Below are 21231 nucleotides of genomic sequence, written 5' to 3' on the forward strand. Positions count from 1 at the left end.
CTTGATAGCTACCAATTACCGAAATTGAATCAAGGTCAGGCAAACAAAATAAGAGGCTTATATATCCTAAGGGAATAAAGGCAATCATCAAAAGTCTCCCCACCAAATCAGTACAAGGCCACATGGAGTCAGCACAGAATTCTGCCAGACTTTCAAAGAAGAGATGATATCAATTCTTTTCAAAATATTACACAAAATAGAATAAGAAAGAACATTACCAAGATCAATCTGAGGCCAGTCACCTTAATACCTAAACCACAGAAAGATTCAACAGATAAAGAGAATTTCAGACCAATTTTAATTATAAACAATGATGCAACAATACTCAATAAAATACTTGCAAACTAAATCTAAGAACACATCAAAAATATCATTCACTATGACCAAGTAGGCTTCATCCCAGGCAATCAGGAGTGGTCCAATATATATAAATCCATCAATGTAATCTATCCTATAAACAAACTAAAAGAAAAAAAACCACATGTTCATTTCTCTACATGCTGAAAAAGCATTTGAGAAAATCTAACACTCATTCATGTTTAAAGTATTAGATCAAGGACATAAGGCACATACCTAAACATAATAAAGGTAATACACAGCAAATCTATAGCTAACATCAAATTAAATGGAGAGTAAATTAAATCAATTCCACTGAAATCAAGGATAAAACAAGGCTGTCCACTCTCTCCATATCTCTTCAATATAGGACTTAATAGGACACAATAGGACTTGAAGTTCTAGCTAGAGCAATAAGACAATAAAAGGAGATCAAGGGGATACAAATTGGAAAAGAAGAAATCAATTATCACTATTTGTGGATGATATGATAGTATACGTAAGGGACCCCAAGAATTCTACTAAAAACAATCCTACAGCTGATAAACACCTTTAGCAAAGTGGCTGGATACAAAATCAACTCAAATGAGTCAGTATCTCTCCTATATACAAATGACAAAGGGACTGAAAAAGAAATTAGAGAGAGAGAGATCCAAGATGGCAGTGCACGCACAGTATCTGACCTGCAAGGCAGAGACTAGGGATCCAGCTGAGAGCTACACACAGCAGGGCACAGGTCATCCAACTGGCCCATGGGGATGGGTGCCCAGTCCCCAGAGTCTGTATCCATACCAGCCTGTGAGCTGCAGCCCTGCTGTATATCACAAACTCGGTATCTGGGACTGAATTGTGGGAAGTGAGCACCAGAACATGGATCTGCTGGCCTGTGGGGAACCCATGGAAATGAGTGGATCTGACCTCAGACTGCCCTACTAGTCCCCAGAAAGACCCAGGGGCCAGCAGCCACTCTGGCACAGTATTCAAAGCCCAGTTCAGCCTATCCTGCCCTGCAGTACCTGCATTCTTTCTCTCTTCCTCTCTCACTGATTGGTGGTCTACAGAGAAACAGCTTCAGTGTTGGCTGGCCCATGGTGAGCAGAGAGTATGAAACTGGGGTAGATCTGAGCTCAGATCATCCCAGCAGTCCACACTGGGGCCCAGGCATCTGTGGACACATTCTCTAGCTACAGTTCCATAGGCATACTCTCAGGTTGATTGATATAAGGCAGCATGGCCTGAACCTAGCCAGCCGCCCCAGGGACTGTTTTTGCACAGTTGGGTGGGAATGAACTGGGCCTAAGCAGATTGGCAGGCAGAAGTACAGCCAGATGCCACAACCCAGGAAGTCATTCAGCACTTTTGGGCAGGACTGAACCAGCCTGAACCCATTGGGCAGAAACCTAGCCAACTGCTACCTGCCAGAGGGCAGTATCTACATTCTCAGACAGGACTGAACCTAGGCCCCAGGGCCTCAATGGATCAGGTGGAAGTCTAGCTAACCACCACAAGTTAGCAGGGGTTCCAGGACTCTATGGTAGACTCAGCCTAGGCCCCCAAAACCCCAGTGCCCGAGGGCAGGGCTTCTAAAGCCCAGCCAAAGGCAGAATAATCAACTATACCTACACTGCCTAAAACTGATCCTTGGGCTGCAGAACACCAGAATTGGCCTCTGCTGACCCAGTGGGGAGCCCAGGGTTTGGAGCAAAGACTCTGGGAGCCGAAACCAAATCAACTGCCTCATCCAAGGAAGGGTTCCATGATATAAACATGTGATACTCATGTGTACTATACACCTATAGATACTCACAATTGAATTGCTCTCAATGACCAGTGAAGGACACTAGAAACTACCTCCCAACATCAGAGACAGCAAGATGACTAAGGCCATTGTAAAAAAAAACACAAACAACAAAAACAAAAACAATATGGCATCACCAGAACCCAGCTATGCCAAAGAATTCAACCCTGGGAAGTCAAACACACTGAAGCACAAGAAAATGACCTCAAATCCCTAGTAATGAAGAAGATAATGCAGGAAATAAATAATATCTGTAACAAAGGCAGGAAGATGCACCCAAACAGATTGAGGACATTAAAAAGGCCTATTGAGAAGAAGAAATCACTGGAAGAAATTCAGGAAAATACAAACAATCAAATAAAGCAAATCAATAAAACACTTCAAGATCAGAAGATAAAAATGGAAACAATGATAAAAGCACAGACAAAAGAAAGCTGGAATGAGAGAATTAGAGAAGAAACCAGGAAATGCAGAGGTAAGTTTTTCTACAAAAATTCAAGAGATGAAGGAAAGAATCTCAGGAGTAGAAGATACAATTGAAGAACTTGATGCAACCGCCAAAGAAAATGTTAAATCTGAAAAAATTCCTGACACAAACCATCCAAGAAATCAAGGACACCATGGAAAGATAAAACCTGAGGATAACAGGAATTTAGGAAAGAAAAGATGCCTGGCTCCAAGGTCCAGAAAATATTTTCAACTAAATCATAAAAGAAAATTTCCTCTTAAAGAAGGAGATGCATATAAACATATAAGGGGCCTACAGAACACCAAATAGAATAGATGAGAAAAGAAAATCTTCCTGTCACATAATAATCAAAACACAAAATATACAGAACAAAGAAAAAATATTAAAAGCAACAAAGAAAAGGGGCCAAATAACATATAATGGCAAACTATGAAAATTACACTTGACTTCTCAGCATAGACCATAAAATCCAGAAGGGCCTCAGCAGAGGTCCTGCAAACCCTAAGAGACCACAAATGCCAGTCCACAATACTATATGCAGTGAAACTTTCAATAACCATTGATGGAGAAAACAAGATATTTCATGACAAAAACAAATTCAAACAGTACCTATCCACAAATCTGGCCCTACAAAAGTTGCCAGAAGGAAAACTCTAATCCAAAGTGACAAACTACGACCAAAATAACAAAAGAAATAGATAACTTCACTGTTGCAGAACATAACCATGCAAACACTCTACAAACATCAAAATCAAAGGATTTAACAGTCACATGTCATTAATATCCCTCAACATCAATAGTATCAATTCTCCAATAAAAAGGAACAGACTAACTGAATGGATACATAAACAATACCCAATATTCTTCTGCATTTAAGAAACACATCTCAGCCACAATGATAGATATTACCTCAGGGTAAAATGCTGGAAAAAGATATTCCAAGCAAATAGACACAAAAGCAAGCTGGTGTAGCCATTTTAATATCTAATCATATAAACTTTCAACCAAAATTAATTGAAATAGATGAGGAAGGACACTTCATACTCATCAAAGGTAAATTCAACCAAGATGACATCACAATTCTGAACAACCATGCCGCAATACTAGGACACCCACATTTGTAAAACGAATATTAACAAAGATTAAACCACACATCGATCCCCACATATTAATAGTGGGAGATATCAACATCCCACTTTCACCAAAGGATAGGTCAATGAAACAGAAACTAAGCCAAGAAGTAATGTCACTAACCAATGTCAAGAATCAAATGGATCTAACAGATATCTACAGAACTTTCCAGCCAAACACAAAAGATTATACTTTCTTTGCAGCACCTTATAGAACTTTCCCCAAAATTGATCATTTAGTAGGTCAAAGAGCAAGCTTCAGCAGATACAAGAAGATTAAAGCAATACGTTGTATCCTATCAGATCACCATGGACTAAAGCTGGACTTCAACAGCAACAGAAATAACAAAAAGCCTACATATACATGGAAACTAAACAACTTTCTACTTCCAAAAATTTGATGAAAATAAAAGAACTATATACCAAAATTTATATGATATTGAAGCAGTGCTAAGAGGAAAACATAAAATACCTTGGTGTAACTCTAATCAAGCAGGTGAAAGACTTATATGAAAAAAACTTCAATCTCTGAAGAAAGAAAATATCAGAAGATGGAAAGATTGCCCATGCTAATGGATCAGGAAAATCAACATAGTAAAAATGTCTATCCTGTCAAAAGCAATCTACAGAGTCAATGCAATTCTCATCAAAATACCTACAAAATTATTTACAGACACTGAAAGATCAATTCTCAACTTCATATGAAAAAAAAACCCAGAATAGCTAAAACTATACTGTACAATAAAAGATCTTTCAGAGGAATCGCCATCCTGAATCTTAAGCGGTACTATAGAACTACAGTAATAAAAACATCATGGTACTGGCATAGAAATAGGCTGGTTGATCAATGGAATAGAATCAAAGATCCAGAAATAAATGCACATACATATGGACACTTGATTTTCAACAAAGAAGCCAAAATTCATAATCTTTTATTCTCTGTACCTTAATCAATTTTGGGCCTATGTGTTATTCTCTATCTGTGGCAGCCGTTATCTAATAAGGGTTGAGAAATATATTAATCTATGAGTATAGGGACAAATCACTAGGAGTCAGTTTAATATGCCCATTTATTATAGTAATAGTAATAGATTCTCTTTTAAGACTCATATGACCTGTTTAGCCACAAGTTCTTAGTTCTGATAATGTTACAAGATATGGGTTCTATTTCATGGATCATGACTTATATCCAATTAGAAAATGGTTGGTTACTCTCATAATGTTCATATCACTATTGCATCAGTGAGCATGTCTTCCCAGTATATTCATTACTGCAGCTCACAGAGTTCATAGCCAATAAGGTTGGTGACTACTTTTCTCTTCCAGTGCTATACATAGCACCTTCTCATTCCATAAACTCTAGTCAAAAGGGATGAAGCTTCCATCTGAGTACCAGGTTGATTTCTCCATCTTTTATGACTAAGAATGATCTGTTTTCAACTATAGATTCTTACTTTCACATATAGAAGAGTAACCAAGATCATTGTACTAATTCAGATAGAAAATGCAATTTAAAGAAAAACTGATTAAAAATGAACAACATAATTTTTACAGACACTGCTGTCACAACTGAGATGATAGAACATAAATCCTACACTTCCTATAGATATATTATATGAATGCTAATCTTAACTAGAAAACAAGACCAGTGAGATCACATGAAAAGACATTATTATAAAATTAGTAGGTGTTATTATAGTTTCAGGAGCTTCAGAGAAACATAAACCAAAAAAATGTAAGCCAAATTAGTGGCCAAAACCAATAAATAAGAGCAATATGAATGAAGTGTATGTCAAAAGGATTGATTGCCTTTTCATTTGTTTCTATAATATTACCACCAAGCAAGAGATATGAGGAGGCTGAAACTATACATAAATCAGAGAAGAGCAAAGATGACAAACTCAAGCAGCTTACTCTACAGTGATGTATACACTTAATATGATATGAAATCTCCAGGCAAAAACAAAAGCTGTTAGACATGTCTAAAGGTTGTGTGATGTTTGTGAGCAATAGAATAGCAAGATATTTTAACAGCAAGTTAAACCTTTATTAATCTCTATTTTAATTTCTAGCAGTTGAAACTGTTCAACATAGAAGAATAGAATGATTAAATTTTGGAGGTATGTTACATTTAATAATTGATAGAATACACTATTCCCAGAAAAAATAAACTGAAAGTTCATGATTTAAACATGATTGTGATAGCCATGTATTAACTATCATAAATGCATTCAACACATATCCAATTCAGAAGAAAAATGTATTAAAACATTGACCAAACTTGGATCTCTCTTCCATAAAGAAAAGTCCATGAAACTTAAGTATACTAGAGAAAATAAAGTAAATATATCTGAAGACATGCACAAATTTTGTAAGGAAGGGAGGTATTGTGTTCTAAGGAGGCACAGTTAGTCCCACAGCCGAACTATGAAATGGATGAACCTCTGATTTTCTCTCTTTTGTTAGATTATGACAATAATTTGAATTCGAGATTCATATGTGATGTATCATTTTCAATATTTTTTCAATTAATTAGCTGATGACTACAACAAAGAAAAATTTTATATCTAGTGACCACAGTTCTTAGCATGTGCTGGTTTAAGAATCATAGTGCCATTTTGATGAGATTAAATCTATAATTTCAATTCATAGCAATAAATATTTTCTATGTACCTTACCAAAGGTTAAGTAGGAGAAATTATGGAGACTATAGTGTTATCTTGTTTTAGACCTTGTCCATTTTATACCATGTGGAAGTTTTTGTTTTTTCAATTGTTATGTTGTATTTTTAAAAACCAACTATCTAAAATATCCAAATGATTTCAATTATTTTCTATTGGTCCCGCTTTGCATTATTTAAAATCAAGAGGGATAAATTACTTTTCTCTGGGAAGCAAAACTGATGTCTTGATTAAAAAGTTTCGTGTTGAAATTCTGTTCATAGTGTTATTATACACACACATACACACACACACACTGAACTCTCATTGAGATGAATATCAATAAATTGATTGACCTGAGAGATACATATTGATTTTAGCAAGCCCAAGGTCTGGATTCACATTAAACAATTCTTCTTGATATTTTCTAAGAAGCAAAGTCAATAAATGAATTGTTATATTTATATTCTGAGTAATTTTGGCAGTTGGTATGCAAGTTACATTTCTCAGTCCATTATAGAGAACCATATATATTCCATGTGTGCTCCCTAAAAATATCCAAATGGAGTAGTATTTTTACACTATAATTGTTAGAGTGTAATTTGTTTTATTTGCTATAAAATTATATTTGTGATATATATAAAGTTATATTTGTTTTACTAATAATTAAAATTTGAATAACACTGAATAATATTACAATTCACCATATACTTGATATTCAACATCTTTCCATTTGCAAAGTTTCCTTTTATATGTTACCATTTTAGTATTTTATGCTATGTCAAGCTAGCATATATGGTTAGCTTCAATCAACAAAAACAAAGTTTAATTATTTAAAAAATGTTCTCTTTTGATTGTTCACTGGTAATCAAAATGATATGTAGATATTTCTGTAAACTTCCCTGTTGTGACTGAGAAAGGACTCTTGTATTCCACCCAGAAACACTAGTCTCCTCTCTCCAATCATAACATGTTGATATGTCCCTAATAATTTACAGTTCTTGGCTTCAGCCTCTTCTATAGAGGCAGAAAACTGCCATTGATTCATGCTCCTAAGCTTGAAGCAGGCATCAAGGCCTTGGTTGAGGACTGATTCAGAGTACTGAGGGTGATAGCTCTGGTTTCTAAGGAAATTCCTTATACATCTATTGCTGTGAAAAAAATATTCTGGCAAGCAGCAAGTTAATGGTATCAGAGTTTATTTAAGCTGAAATTTCCATGCAGCAATCCAGCACTGTGAGGAAATCAAACAATAAGTTCAAATAACTAATCACCTTCTTATTACAGGAAAAAGCTGAGAGAAGAGAGTGCAAACATGGTCACTTGTTCACTTATTTATACCCAGCTCAGTCTCTCTACTTATTTAATTTAAGAACCCCTGCCTACAGTATACCAACAGTAGACTGGGTCTTCCAGAGTGAATTAATATAATCAAATCAATCCCTCACAGGCAACCCAATGTAGATAATCTTTTATCAAGATTCTCTTTCAAGGTGATCTTAAGCTATGTTCAGTTGACAATTAATGGTAATCATTCCAATAATTAATGGGCATCTTCAGCAGTGTCTCAAAATACCACTGGTAATTTTACAATGAGAATTGGATATAATGAAAGCTGCAGGCACAATAAACTCCACTTTTCAAGAATATAGTGTTATACTGAGAATATATGATGCCAGGAAACATATAGCACTTCTTTCTTGACTGTCATCCTCACCGGGTAGATAGAATTCTCAGCATGCTAAGACTGTCAAAACTAAATACCATAACTAAATACCATAGCTAACTATTGCCATAACTAAACAACATTATGGCACACAAGTTTATTTTCTCCCAATTCAAGGGTCTGGAAGTTCTACAGAGCTCACCAAAGCTGGTGTCTTTGAGGGCCTCCTTCCCTAGGTCAGAGCAAGTAAACTTCAGTATCTCTTTGTCTTCTCTATGGCTATGGATGCATCTTACAATTTCTCTTAAAGGTATATCATGCACACTGAACAATGCCGTACCCTAACGATCTCATTTTCCCTCAGTTCTCATTTTCAAATATGCTCACATTCTAAGATCCTGTAGAAGCCTACTGTATTATCATAGAATTAGAGATGGAGTCCTAGTGAATTCCTACAAGAATGTGAAAACAGCCACATTAACATGGAAATACTACAGGTGGAATGAAAATTTTACATAATTTAAAGATATATAAACAAATATCTACTTAGTAAAACAGCCTAGCCAAGAAAAAAAAAACAACAACAACAAAAAAAAAAAAAACAAAGGTACATCAGAGTTACTACAAAAGTTCTGTCCCCAACCTACTTCTTCAGAGTGTTCTCCAACCTCAAGGTACTACTCCACTTAGGAAAGTTTTGAGTAGATCTGTAGGTGCAAAATTTTTTTAAAACTTACTTTATTTAGGATTCTTTAAAGCTTCTACCTCCTTTCCAACATACAGGCCAGAGGTAGAGAAAAAAGAAGGTTAGTAGGAAAAGGGGGTTGTGGGCTTTTTTAGATGTAGTCCCTCAGGGGCAATTCCATTCTTCATTGTCAGGATACAAGCAGTCTAGTCAAGTAGCAAACACAAAACAGCAACAGAAACCAGTAACAGTGGCAAAAATCCAACAGAAACAGCATGAGTCAGCAGAAGTAGCAAGTTCTCTGGAGTGTTTCTCTCTGCAAAGTGAAGTGTAGAAAAATGAAGACCAGTGAAGATGTGACCTGTTGCAAAGTGCAGCAATGCAAAAGCTTTGCCTCACTGTCTGTGGGCTTCTATTTATCCTTTCTCAGAATCCACCCAAGAATGTTTTGCAGCTGGCAAAAACTACACCCCTCACACAAGACAGCTTCCAGCAAAACATCACATGCCCTTTCATGAGTCTGTTTTCAGCAGTGGAAAAACACTCCCACATTCCACACTTAGGACCAAAACAAAAACACATCATTCACATGACACAAATGGGTCTTCAAGAAGAAGAAGAAGAAGAAGAAGAAGAAGAAGAAGAAGAAGAAGAAGAAGAAGAAGAAGAAGAAGAAGAAGAAGAAGAAGAAGAAGCAGCTTTCACTTCATAGATCGCTGAGAGAAAATCACAACATTGACCAGGTGTTGTCCAGGTGTTTCTGACTGTTATCCCAAGCCTCCATAAGAGAGGCAGGAAATTGCCATGAGTTAGAAGTTAGCTTGGTCCACATTCAGAGTAAAGACCTACCCAGCTAGGACTATTCAGTGAGCCCCTTTAAAAACTAATAGTAAAAGTAACCAAAATAATGACATTTAAATTTTGATGTAACTATTTACCTTATTTGATATCAAAACCAAATTTTTGTGATATGTAAGTTTTGGTTTTGTCTTCTTATGAATGTGAATAATAAAATTACTCAATTTATAAAAGTGATAGGATTAAAGATGATGACCTAAAATAATTTACACAGTATTTCTACAAATTTTAGAACTGCTTCCAAGAGCACTTCTGTCTTCATTTCAAAGTGAAATCATGAAATATAATTTTAACCTAAAAAACATCAAGAATGCATTGATAATATAGTAACAAGTATATCTAAATGATAGTTGTCAATCTGTATCATTATATAGCTATTTGATACTACAAAAAGTCACTAAGTAAAGATGAATACACTAAGGAATATATACAGGATAATCTTCATGTTGGAACTTCTGCTCCTCCTTATTTTTACTTTTCTGTCAATATACACATAGGTATATGCATACATGTATACTTATATGTTTGATTAACATACACATTTTATTGCATATGTGTGTGTATACATTTCATGTGTGTATACATATGGTTGTCTGGAAAATTTTTAATAAATGTTATTTTGACATGGATAAGCATTAGAAGACCAATCTCAAATGAGGTATAAGTATGTGGAAAGACTGGCATAGCTAAGTGAGCGGAGACTGGAAAATTCGGTGTTTGTTATGTTGGTTACAAAGCTAAGCATTTGACATATGTGGATTTGCAATTAACCATGTGAAATATGAAATGGGCACTGATTTTGTCCTCAGCTACAGGTGAAGATGCTGATGTTCAGAGAGGTCAGCTCACCTACAAGTGGGTGAGCCATGTTTCCAAACAAGTTCTTTCCAACTTCAGAAGGCAAACTCTTTAAGTATTTATTCCCTCTGTACTTCCTTCCTGCACTTCATCACCAGCGCTGACATGCTCAGAAAACCTGCCTCAACTTTGTTTTCAAATCATTTCAGCCTTATCCCCTGCTCCCATTTCGCTTCCTTAGTTGATTATCATGATTTCAAAAGACTTGAGATGTCCAGAATACATTAATTAGTGGCAGCATAAACAAAGAGGATCCTGCATCTATCCATCATCTCATTGCTATTCTCTTTTGCTTCAAATTTAATATGACTTGTTAGTCACTGGAAGACATGTGATTATATATGCAAATGTAACTGACAAGTGTGATTGCCTTCTCTTATCAAAATGGTACAACCCCAATTAAAAGGACACGGAAGTACCAGAGAGAGGATGATGAGTATCACAGAGTGTCAGTTCTGCAAGACACAATGTGGATGAACAATGAGTTGCAGTATCTTCCTGCCACTCAGTTGACTGTCTTCCACAGTAGCAAGGTACTTAGGGAATCTGAATAAACAACTTTGCAGGTGAGAATGTCAGTGCTCCTCACCTGTAAGCTTTGTTATGCCACAGAGAATACTGAAGTAGCACCTGTAAAGATGCTTAACTCTTGCTCTTGAAATCAATATTTAACACCATGAGTTCTATCCGATGGTCTTTTGAACCTTTCCTGTGTTGTTCTTGACTATGCCACTTGTTTCAGTAGGTATATGTGAATATTTCTGAACTTTAAAGACCATATAAAAGATTTCTGGAAAATCTTGAGAATGTCAGGGTTTGTAGAGAAGACAGTAATGAAATATAGGATCTTACTTTAATATAATTTGTCACTATTTACTCCAAATCCTCCCTGATAGATTCTAATGAATCTGTCTTGGCACATTTACACAAGTTTTGTTTAATCTGATCACCTAAACTTTCAAGAACTTAATTAAGTACTTCCGAAAATACTAGCATACACTTCATAGAAATTGAACTTTCCATTAAAAGTTACCAAAACAAATGGATAATAGCTTGCACGGTTATAAACAAAGACAAAGTGAAAATGTAAAGTAAAGATAGATAAAAGATGGAAAGAAAATTGCTGTGCCATTAAAAAGATAATAAAGCTTAAAAGAAATAAAAAACGATAAGACATTTTCTAGGATGTATAAAACAACTTGACTAAAGCCAATGAGAAAGATATAACTTTATTTGAAGGACATGTCACTAATTGGATATTGTTTAAAACTGAAAGCGACATTTTATCTTTGCCTTGATAGTACAACAGAAAAGGAAATCATCTTAAACAAGCAATATCTGTTTTCCCCCCACCATAGATCATGGTAGAAACTGTATGACATTATCTCAATAGGTTGTAGCCTAACAATATGACACTGTGACACCATAAAATAATATTGAAAATATATTTTGGAAAATACATTGTACTTTGGTGCTATGTGAAGAAGTAAACAAAGACAATGTTGAGTTGCTAGAAAGCATGCAGGTGCATGGACATTACTAATGTCCTATAAAGTCATATAGAAATAAGTCTATAATTATAACATAGCCATGGGAGTCTCAGATTGGTATCAGTAATAGTAGTAAATATAAATTGTCAGTTTTATCTTATAGTTTCAAATGTTATCTTATTAAATATTCACACATCAAACTTATGCAGTAACCACTAATAATGAAATACTATCAGGCTGACAATGTTGAAATTATTAACAGTACCAATTATAGACGAAAGGGTGAAGAATCAGGTATTCTAAGTCATACTTGATATTAACCAAACTATTAATAGCTGTAAGTATCATTTAAACAGAAAATTTCATGCCTAGGAGTTTATCTAAGTAGAGGATTACAATAAGATATAGTTGAAGCAGTAATTAATGCATTTATTGTTTTTTGTTACTGTTGCCAAATATATGACAAAAAGCAACTTAGAGATGAAAGAAAGCCTTACACAATGGCACAGAGAAACATTCTCAGTTTAAACAGGAAGAATCAGGTTATAGGAAGGGAATATTGGACCTAAATCAGACCAAAACCCAGTAGGGTAAACAAGAAATTTACTCACAATTTAGATATGTATCTTATCATGGTGGGAAAGCCATACATGTATGCGCAGGAGGCCGCTGCAGCGCCTCATTTGTAGTTGGGAAGCAAAAAGAAATTAATACTGACAGTCAGCTCATGTTTTCTATTACTTGTACTTTGGTTTTTTGGTTAGTTGATTGGGTGGATTTTGAGGTGGTTTGTTTTAATTCAGTCTGAGAGTCCAACCCATGAGATAGTGCCATTTACAGGCACAATCAAGGTAAGTCATCCCTCATCAGCTAAACTTTTCTAGGAAAGCCCTCACAGACAAAAAAAAATAGCTGTAACTTCCAGATGATTCTAAATTCAGTCATGTTATTAATGAAGACTTGCTATGACAAGTCTAGCTTTTAACTTGATACCTTAACACATCACTCTTAAATCAAAACATTCCACCCTAGTTCCTCGTAGACTCATGGACATCTCATAATGAAAAAAAAAAAAAAGCCCTTAGTTCATCATTAAGGATTCCCCAAATCTTAATTCTAACATGGTTTATAAGCTCAATTTTTAAAGGCTTTTCTATGGCTCTATACAATTCATTAACAGTGAACCCTTTAAATATACAGCAACACAGAGTAAACATTCTCATGTCAAATGAGAGAAATAAAGTTATAGCAAGTAAAGACTGGCCCTAAACCATAACAAAAGTCAGTAGGATAAACAGCAAAAGCTGCAGGTCCATGTCTAGCTTACATCTAGCTTGGCTCTATACATGCTGCTATTCTTACTAGACAGCCCATCATCTTTGCATCACTAATATCCTGGGGGTTCCAGTCCAACTTTACTGTCAAAGTTACATACAACATCAGGGCCTCCTTTCAGGGAATCTGACTCTATGACCCTTAATAATTGAACCCAAGAAGACGGTTATGGATTTGTTTTCAGCCCAAGATTAACAAACATTCTCATAGTTTGGAGCTTTCCATGAGTAGACTCTTACCCTTGAGGCACCTTGTCTATTGCCATAACTAAAAGTATATGAGGTTCTGCTTTGATTATACTACTATCTTTTATAAGTATCTCTTGCATGTACCCTAAAACTTGCTGGGGCTTCTTTCCTTGGTAAAGTGCACATTCTGTTCATATCTTCTCTCTCTCTCTCTCTCTCTCTCTCTCTCTCTCTCTCTCTCTCTCTCTCTCTCTCTCTCTCTCTCTGTCTCTCTCTCTCTCTTTGTCTCTCTCTGTCTCTCTCCTACTCCTTCCCTTCCGGCCTCCCTCCCTCTTGCTGACCAAAAGCATAAATAGCAACCATACCTCCAAACCTCGGCCTGGATGTTATGTTGTCTTTAAGTTTCCTCTGCAAAACAATTAGTCCATTTCATCTATCTGCAGTCAAAGTACATAGGAGAATGCAACAAGATGATTTGGCAAAATGTACCATAAAAGTCTATAGTACAGTTTTTAAGAATTTTTTTCTACTTTGAACCTCATGAGAACAGTCTATTGTCCTCATTTCTCTAAGCATTCTGATCTTTTAAATTCCTTCTTGCTTGATCTTTCAAGCTTTCCTTGAACCATTTTAGGTTTTCTCCAGCCTCCAGGCATGTTTTATACTATGCCTACAGCAGTTCCAAAATCCTACCATAGGTTTTTTTTTTTCAGCACAATAACCTTATCCATGGTTCCTATTTATTTGTTAGCTCCTTTTTTGTTGCTGTAACCAAATATCTGGCAAGAATCAACCAAGAGAGGAAGGTTTTACTTGGATTCAAGGTGAAGATAAAGTCTTTTATACTAGAGAATGTTTAGCAGCAGGTGAGTGAAACACCTGCCTCATGGTATCTGTGGCTGGGAAGTAAAAGGAGACAAATGCTAGTTCTCAGCTCAGGTTCCTTCTTTTCATTTTTTTTTCCATCTGGAATTACAGACCACTGAATGATGCTGTCTACATTCTGGGTGAATCCTCCTATTGCTCACAGCCACATCCAAAAGCATGCTCATTTTCTAAATGAATCCCACTATCATCAAAGTGATAATGCCAAAGGTTTGTATGTGTAGAAGATGAAATTGGCTTTATTTTTATGATTCATTGCACATATAAATTTTTTAAGCTAAGTAATGTTTATATTCTTGTCTTTCTACAAAGTTTTTACATCCAGTACACCAAATTAAGGAAGGAGACGAGAAGGCAAACAATAAGCCTATGACATAACAGCAGAACCACTACTAACACTCATGTCACCATGTTGCCACAGCCAGCATCTAAGGGACAGTGGACAGGATTAGGGTGTCTGCATGTACACACATTGTGTACAGATGACACTGAACTCATCACATTCTTCTACTTGAAACATGGCTATTAAAAGACAGATGAAAGAAGTAGTAAAGAATAGTGACACAGATGTTGAAGACCTTAGTTAATATGAACTTTCACTTTGTACCATGATTAGAGTCCATTTGTGGTGGTTTACATTGACAAAAGCCCACATGGTCGTTGTCCACAGAGAGAAATTTTTTTTAAGTGATACGGTAAGGACCAGACAAACTCCAATTTGAAAAAGAAACTCCATTTTGTGTTAAACCTAGCCAAGGGCTGAATCCAGATTCCAGAAAAACTACAAACTAATCCAAACAGAAAAATATTCCCTAGCAACATAATCAGTTCACCTTGGGAAAGTCCAAATATACTCTCCACTGGGCAAGCTGACCAGCAGATGGTCTGGCACATAGCAACAACCAATTAGGAGAAGCCAGGCCAAAGTTCCTACTGCCCCCATGACTGCTTCAAGCAGTCTTTTCTATAGGCCTACTTGCCACTACACCTATTACCCAACCACAAAATTCTAAGGCTTGTAACTCCCTGCTTTCAGCCTAATGCCCAAATGCCATCCAATCATATACTGTAAAACCCATTTCATTGTCTAAAACCCATTAAAAAAAAACTTCTCTATTGAGACTCGAGGACTCTTCCCTGTATCTGCTGTATCAGTGCATTGGAGGTGTGTCCCCGGTTCCAACCTGCAATAAAGACTTCCTTGCCATTGCATTTGGACTCAGCTCTTGGATGACCCATTTGGGGAGTCTCTCAAAATTTGAGCATTACAATACCCAGTATATGTTTTCAATAAACAGAAAAGCAGTGTGTAGCATAGAAAATTTGTATCTCAAAAAAAAAAAAATCTTGTTTCATCTCTTCATATTTAAATGAGGAGTCCAGGGCCAAAAACAAATTTCTAAAGATTACAATAAAATATAGCATCATGTAAATTAATAATTGAAATGTTCTACCAGTAAAAAACATATAGAAATCATTACATCTAACAACTGTGCATCATGTTTAAAAATTATTTTTTGTTGTTTGTTAAGTTGCTAAACCAGGAGCCCAACCTATTCAAGCTGAGTGTATCATTCTTGCTTTTAGAGTCCCTTCTTATCTAAAACCTTTTCTCCCTTCTCATCAGTATTAGAGGATTGAGAAAGTAGCTAAATTGGTAGAGTGCTTGCCTAGTACTCACGGAGTGTGCCCTGGCTTTGATGCCTGGGATCACAGTGGTGCATACCTGAAATCCCAGTACTTCAGAGGTAGTGGCAGGAGGATCGGTTCATGGTCATCCTTAGCCTCATGGTGGGCTAGCAGTTACACTGATATAAAAAACTGTGTCTCAATCAACAACAACAGCAAAAACATAAAAGACATATCTAACTTCAGGAAAAATAATGCAAGTTACAAACACACAAGGTAGGTTTTTTAACGTACATGGCAGAGTATCCTAATATTTTCCCATCATGATTTTACCTGTGAGAAAAGTTACATGAACATGACATAAGCCAAATAATGTGATAGTTATCATAGTAATAATCTGATTTATTAGTAAATACAATAAACTCAATTGAATATATTGAATAATTAGCAGTATTACTTAATACTTATGCATAATTTTGGGGAAGAAGAATGCTAAAGGCATTCTGACTTAACTGTTTCTCTCCTGCAGGCTTAGTCAGATATCTGTGTATAATGCTTTGACCTAGTAGTTTCAAGGAGGTAGGAAGTTGAGGCCTCAAAGAGCTCTCACTATGTTCACTGTTGTTTCTCATTGTTATCCACCAATAATCCCCAGGAAGCAATGTCAGACTAATGGTCAATTCCTTACAGGAAAAGTACAGGAGAAAAATGAACAATAAGTTATGTGTGGCTTACCTGTAGAATAGATAAACTGTGAAATCACCCAAGAGTTAGCCAGATCCACAAACATGTGAGCTCTTATAATACAGTCTTCCACTTTCTCCAGGCATTCTGTGATGTAAATAAACCAATCATTATTTATATATGAGCTAAATTAAGCTGTTATAATAAAATTCATCACCTGGGTGGCTTAACAAGGCAACCTATGCTCCCTTACATAACCAATGCTATCTGTAGCCAACAGAATCAAACAATGAAATTTGAGTGACAACAGGGAAGTTTCCTGCCTTCAATATTTCCCCCACACTAATTTAAATAATCATTAAGTTGAAATAAACATCCCAAGAAAAGCTAAGGAGGCTGTGATTGGGGTGATTACTGAAGACTGCAACTTAGGTTAATTATAATTACTCAGATTCCTTCCTGATATTTAAATAAATTCTACTGAAAGAATTCTGAACAAAGAGACAGTAAAAGAAAAGGTAATTTAGTGTTATGGCCACTGTAGTGGAAAGAAGGCATATTTATGGACTCAGGACAGCAAATATACTGCATATAAAATACTTTTAATATAGAAAGAAGAAGGCTGAGCTCATGTTCACTACAGCAAATACTTATCTTTCTCCTTATTTTCCTACCTTCCCTAGACTCTCTTCTCTGGTCATCTGCATTTATTTCTTCACTTCACAGGAATGTTTTCCTAAATCTTTTGCCTTCCTCATCTCCTCCCAGATACTCCCCACCTTCACATCTACCAAACCTCACTTTTCTTTCTCTCTTTAGAAAACAAACAGGAAAACAAGAATGAAAATTTTAAGAAAGAAAAATCACAAGAAAAGCATACACACAAACAAATGTACACACATGCACACACACACACACACACACACACACACACACACAAATGAAATCCATAAAAACACAAAATTGGAAAGCGTAATATACAAGCAAAAGATGAGAAAGGTTTAAAAAAAAGTTCAACAAAGCAATATCAAATTTAATAGATAAGAATATCCAAAATCACCTTGGAGAGTTGAACTCTTAAGTGTAGCTTATAAATACGGGGAGACTCCACTGGAGAAAGCTAATGTTTCTTTTGCATGCAGTTGTTAATTGGATTTAGATTCTTAGTTTGGGTTGGGCGCTTGTGTCTGAATGTTTTTCTGTTATGAGTCACTGTTTTATTTCCCATCTACTGCACGAAGAAGGTTGTCTAATGATGTCAGCTTTCTTCTTACAATAAAAAGACAGGCAGGCAGGCAGACAGACAGACGGACAGACAGGCAGACAGACAGACAGACAGACAGACAGACAGAATGCAATGAGCGCTTGACAAAAAGCCAAGATCTGATAATCTTGAAGTGTACAATAAAATGTTGAATAGACAAGAAGGATCTGGCCTGGAAACCTGAACTCAAGATTACTTTCCTCCCGGAAACTTACTGCCAAAAACTACAGCCAGTGTCTCTCTACTGATGCATTACTTACATTTTAGGTCCTGAAAGTCTCTATTGCTGACCTGCTTATCAGTAGACATACAATAAACAGGCTGTGATGTGAAAAAGAATGATGCAGCATATTGATAATACGTAAGTGCTATACTGAAATTCCAAAATCTTAAAGTATATACCCTAACTACTTATAAGATAGAGAAATGGTATATTTTAAAAAACAATACCCATTTTTTCCAAGCAGTATTACTCTCAAATAAGTAGCTATTAAAAAAATAAAACAAAACACTATAGCCATGTGTCTAACAACAGTAAGGAGTCAATACAAAGAACCAATACGTGTCTGTATCTGTTCCACTCTCCCCCAGTGACGCTGCATGCTTAAGCTTTAACAAAGTTATTTAATTTTCTCTCCTTGCCCTCTTCCCCTGCTTTTACTCCCCCTACTCTCTCCCACCATCCCTAAACAGTTCAATAAAGGAAAATACACAAGTTTCTCTGTATTATAATTCTGCCAGCAATAAGGATTTTATTGTCAATCTAAAAACAGCTGACATCGCCTAAAAGTAGGACCATAAAAATAAAATACAGCTCACATATTCCACTTGCCACACTTGAAAGAAATGAGATGTTCTCCCAATTGTTATGGCAGCTGACAATACTACATTTGGGAGTCTGCAACAAAGGAGCGAGGAAAGCAGATCTCCAGGGCCTTAAAGCAGCACCTCTCTTTTCAGATGAAATGTTTCCCTTTCTAAGGGTATGTGTCAGGGTCAGATTGTCATGATGAAAACATCCTATCTTTTTCATTTGACTATTTTTCTCTGATAATCTCATAAAACCAAACCCTGCTTTAAGATTGTTGGAGTTCATTTCATTTTCTACTTTCAAAACTAAAATTTCTCAGAGCCAGTGTTGCTTTCCTCTCCTATTAGTTTTCTCGGACACTCAAAACCTTAACTATCCTTTCCATGACTTCTAACCTCTCTGGAGAATACCCCAACCCCCTTCGCTTTTTGACAAAAGAAAATATGTAATAATTGCTTTGTTTCCACTGGGCCTGTATGTCAGGCCTCAGATCAACTATCTCTTGCACCATCTCCAGCAAGAGAGTAACCCACTCACTCTTCTTTGTCTTAGTCTATCTCCTGAATTCTGATGGACTCATCCTCAGAACATGCACTCAAATTGTTCCAAGTATAGAATATTCTTCCTCCTGTTCAGCTCTTCCCGTTTTATTCATCAGGCATTTTTATTTTAAAACAGTTAATATGTATTTGGTTGTGGGAGTCAGAGTTGTTTGGGTTTTTTGTTTGTTTGTTTTTCAGTCTGAAGATAAAGTCTTAAATAGACCAGGCTAACATCCAACTTTCTGTGTAGCCAAATCAGCACTTGAACTACTGATCTTTTCCTGTCAAGCTCCGAGGGCTGAGACTACCATATACCACAGAAAAAGTAACATTGGCCCTTATTTTCATTCCCTCACTTCAAAATGGCTATCCACTCCACATCCTAAAGGCACTTCAGGGAAGCTCAATAATAAACACATTATCTAAAATTCCATGCCCCTTATGTAACACACTCAAACTAGTCAGCTTTATTAGTCTTGACCCCTCAGTCATCAGCATTTACCGTTGAGTTCCAGGCTCCCTGATTAGATCTTTTGAGTTGAGTCAGGAAGAAAGAAGTGGTAGTTTAGGGAGAAAGGCAAAAAGCTAAAGATGGTAGAGGAGAGGTGAGAAACATTAGAGAAGAGCAAAGCAACAAGCACTAAGAGAAGAAAGTGAGACAAGAATTATGACACTAAGGAATTGGATTGTGACTTTACACATATTACTAGCCAAGTTAACAGGAAACCAGGTTGTTTTGAAATTCCTTTTGTGCCTCTTACAGGAAATGTGCTTTTAATTATGAAACTTCTCTAAGAGAAAACATGTGTTACACTTCAGCTGACTTCGTCATTGTACATAACTAATTAAACCCTTCCTTTTAGAGTGGTGCTTTTCTACACTTCCACAACTTGCTAAAGTCACGATTTCTTCATCTCTGGTATGCTGGCTGTCATAACAAAGCCCTCTTCTTTACTTACTGTCTAAGGAAGTCCATGATATGAGGCTGACCTTACACTTTTCCCTTTCTACCAAAGCCACCCCTGTTTTACCACAAGGTTATTTCATGTTGTGGCCTGGAATGCTCCTCCAACTCATACACATACGCATTATATGTTGACTTCAGTGCTGAATGTTTTTTGTCAATTTGACATGAACTAAATATAACTGTGAAGGAGTAATCTTAATTTAAAAAATTTCTCCATAAAATCGTCCATTCAGTGAGGATGTGGACTATTTTCTCAACCAGTGCGTGAGGTGAAAGGGCCCATCTCATTATGAATATGGCCTTCCCTGGGCGGGTTATCTTGGGATTTACAAGAAAGGAGCTCTCCTGGCCGGTGCACAGCTTCTGTGACCCCAGGTTCTTACCATGAGTTTCTTCCCTGATTTCCTTAGGTGAAGGACTGTAGTATTAAACTACACCATAAAACAAGTGAACTCTTTCCCTTCCAAGTTGTTTTTGGTGATAGTGTTTTAACACAACAATAGAAACCTAACAAACTCATCTTAAGGCCAAGTATGTCAACTCTGTTTGGAGACAATTACTTTGAAGTGATGCTTATGCTAAGGCAAGTTCTTCTGGGTGCATTTTAGTACATTTGGTCTGGGATTCTTATAGGAGAGGAATTGTGACACAGGATGCACTTGGAGTATGGTCACAGGTGAAAGAGAGTGCCATCAGAAAGGCACCATCTGAGTCCACAATGAATGAACTCAGAACCAAAAGGCTGAAAGATCTGATCTGAGACACTGGCTGCCCTAGGAAACTAATGCAGTGCTTAAATATTTGTTTCAATGGTAAACAAAGGCCAAGCTCTTGTTGATGTATGGTTCTGTTTCTACTTTCTAAAGCAGAATCATAGGCTATTAAGGCTGGACACTTCCAAGACACCCTTCAATAACAGAGTTTAAAGTGTTTTCTAAGGTTCAACTAGCTTTCTTTCAAAACTAAAGAAAGCTGA

At 36.3% G+C, this 21231-nt stretch overlaps 1 long non-coding RNA gene across 1 annotated transcript in view; it reads right to left on the minus strand.

Annotated features, from left to right (window-relative positions):
- LOC311603473 overlaps positions 1-17801 on the minus strand; it is a 46331-nt gene extending 28530 nt beyond the window's left edge. Inside the window, exons 1-2 of the long non-coding RNA XR_014781086.1 lie at positions 17732-17801; positions 16723-16818 (exon numbers count right to left, since the gene is read on the minus strand). This is a non-coding gene — a long non-coding RNA (uncharacterized lncRNA). The remainder of the gene's footprint in view (positions 1-16722; positions 16819-17731) is intronic.
- Between the last annotated feature and the right edge of the window lie 3430 nt (positions 17802-21231).

Source organism: Acomys minous (assembly GCF_964271855.1).
Source record: "Acomys minous genome assembly, chromosome: 8".
In the NCBI taxonomy this organism is placed as follows: domain Eukaryota; kingdom Metazoa; phylum Chordata; class Mammalia; order Rodentia; family Muridae; genus Acomys; species Acomys minous.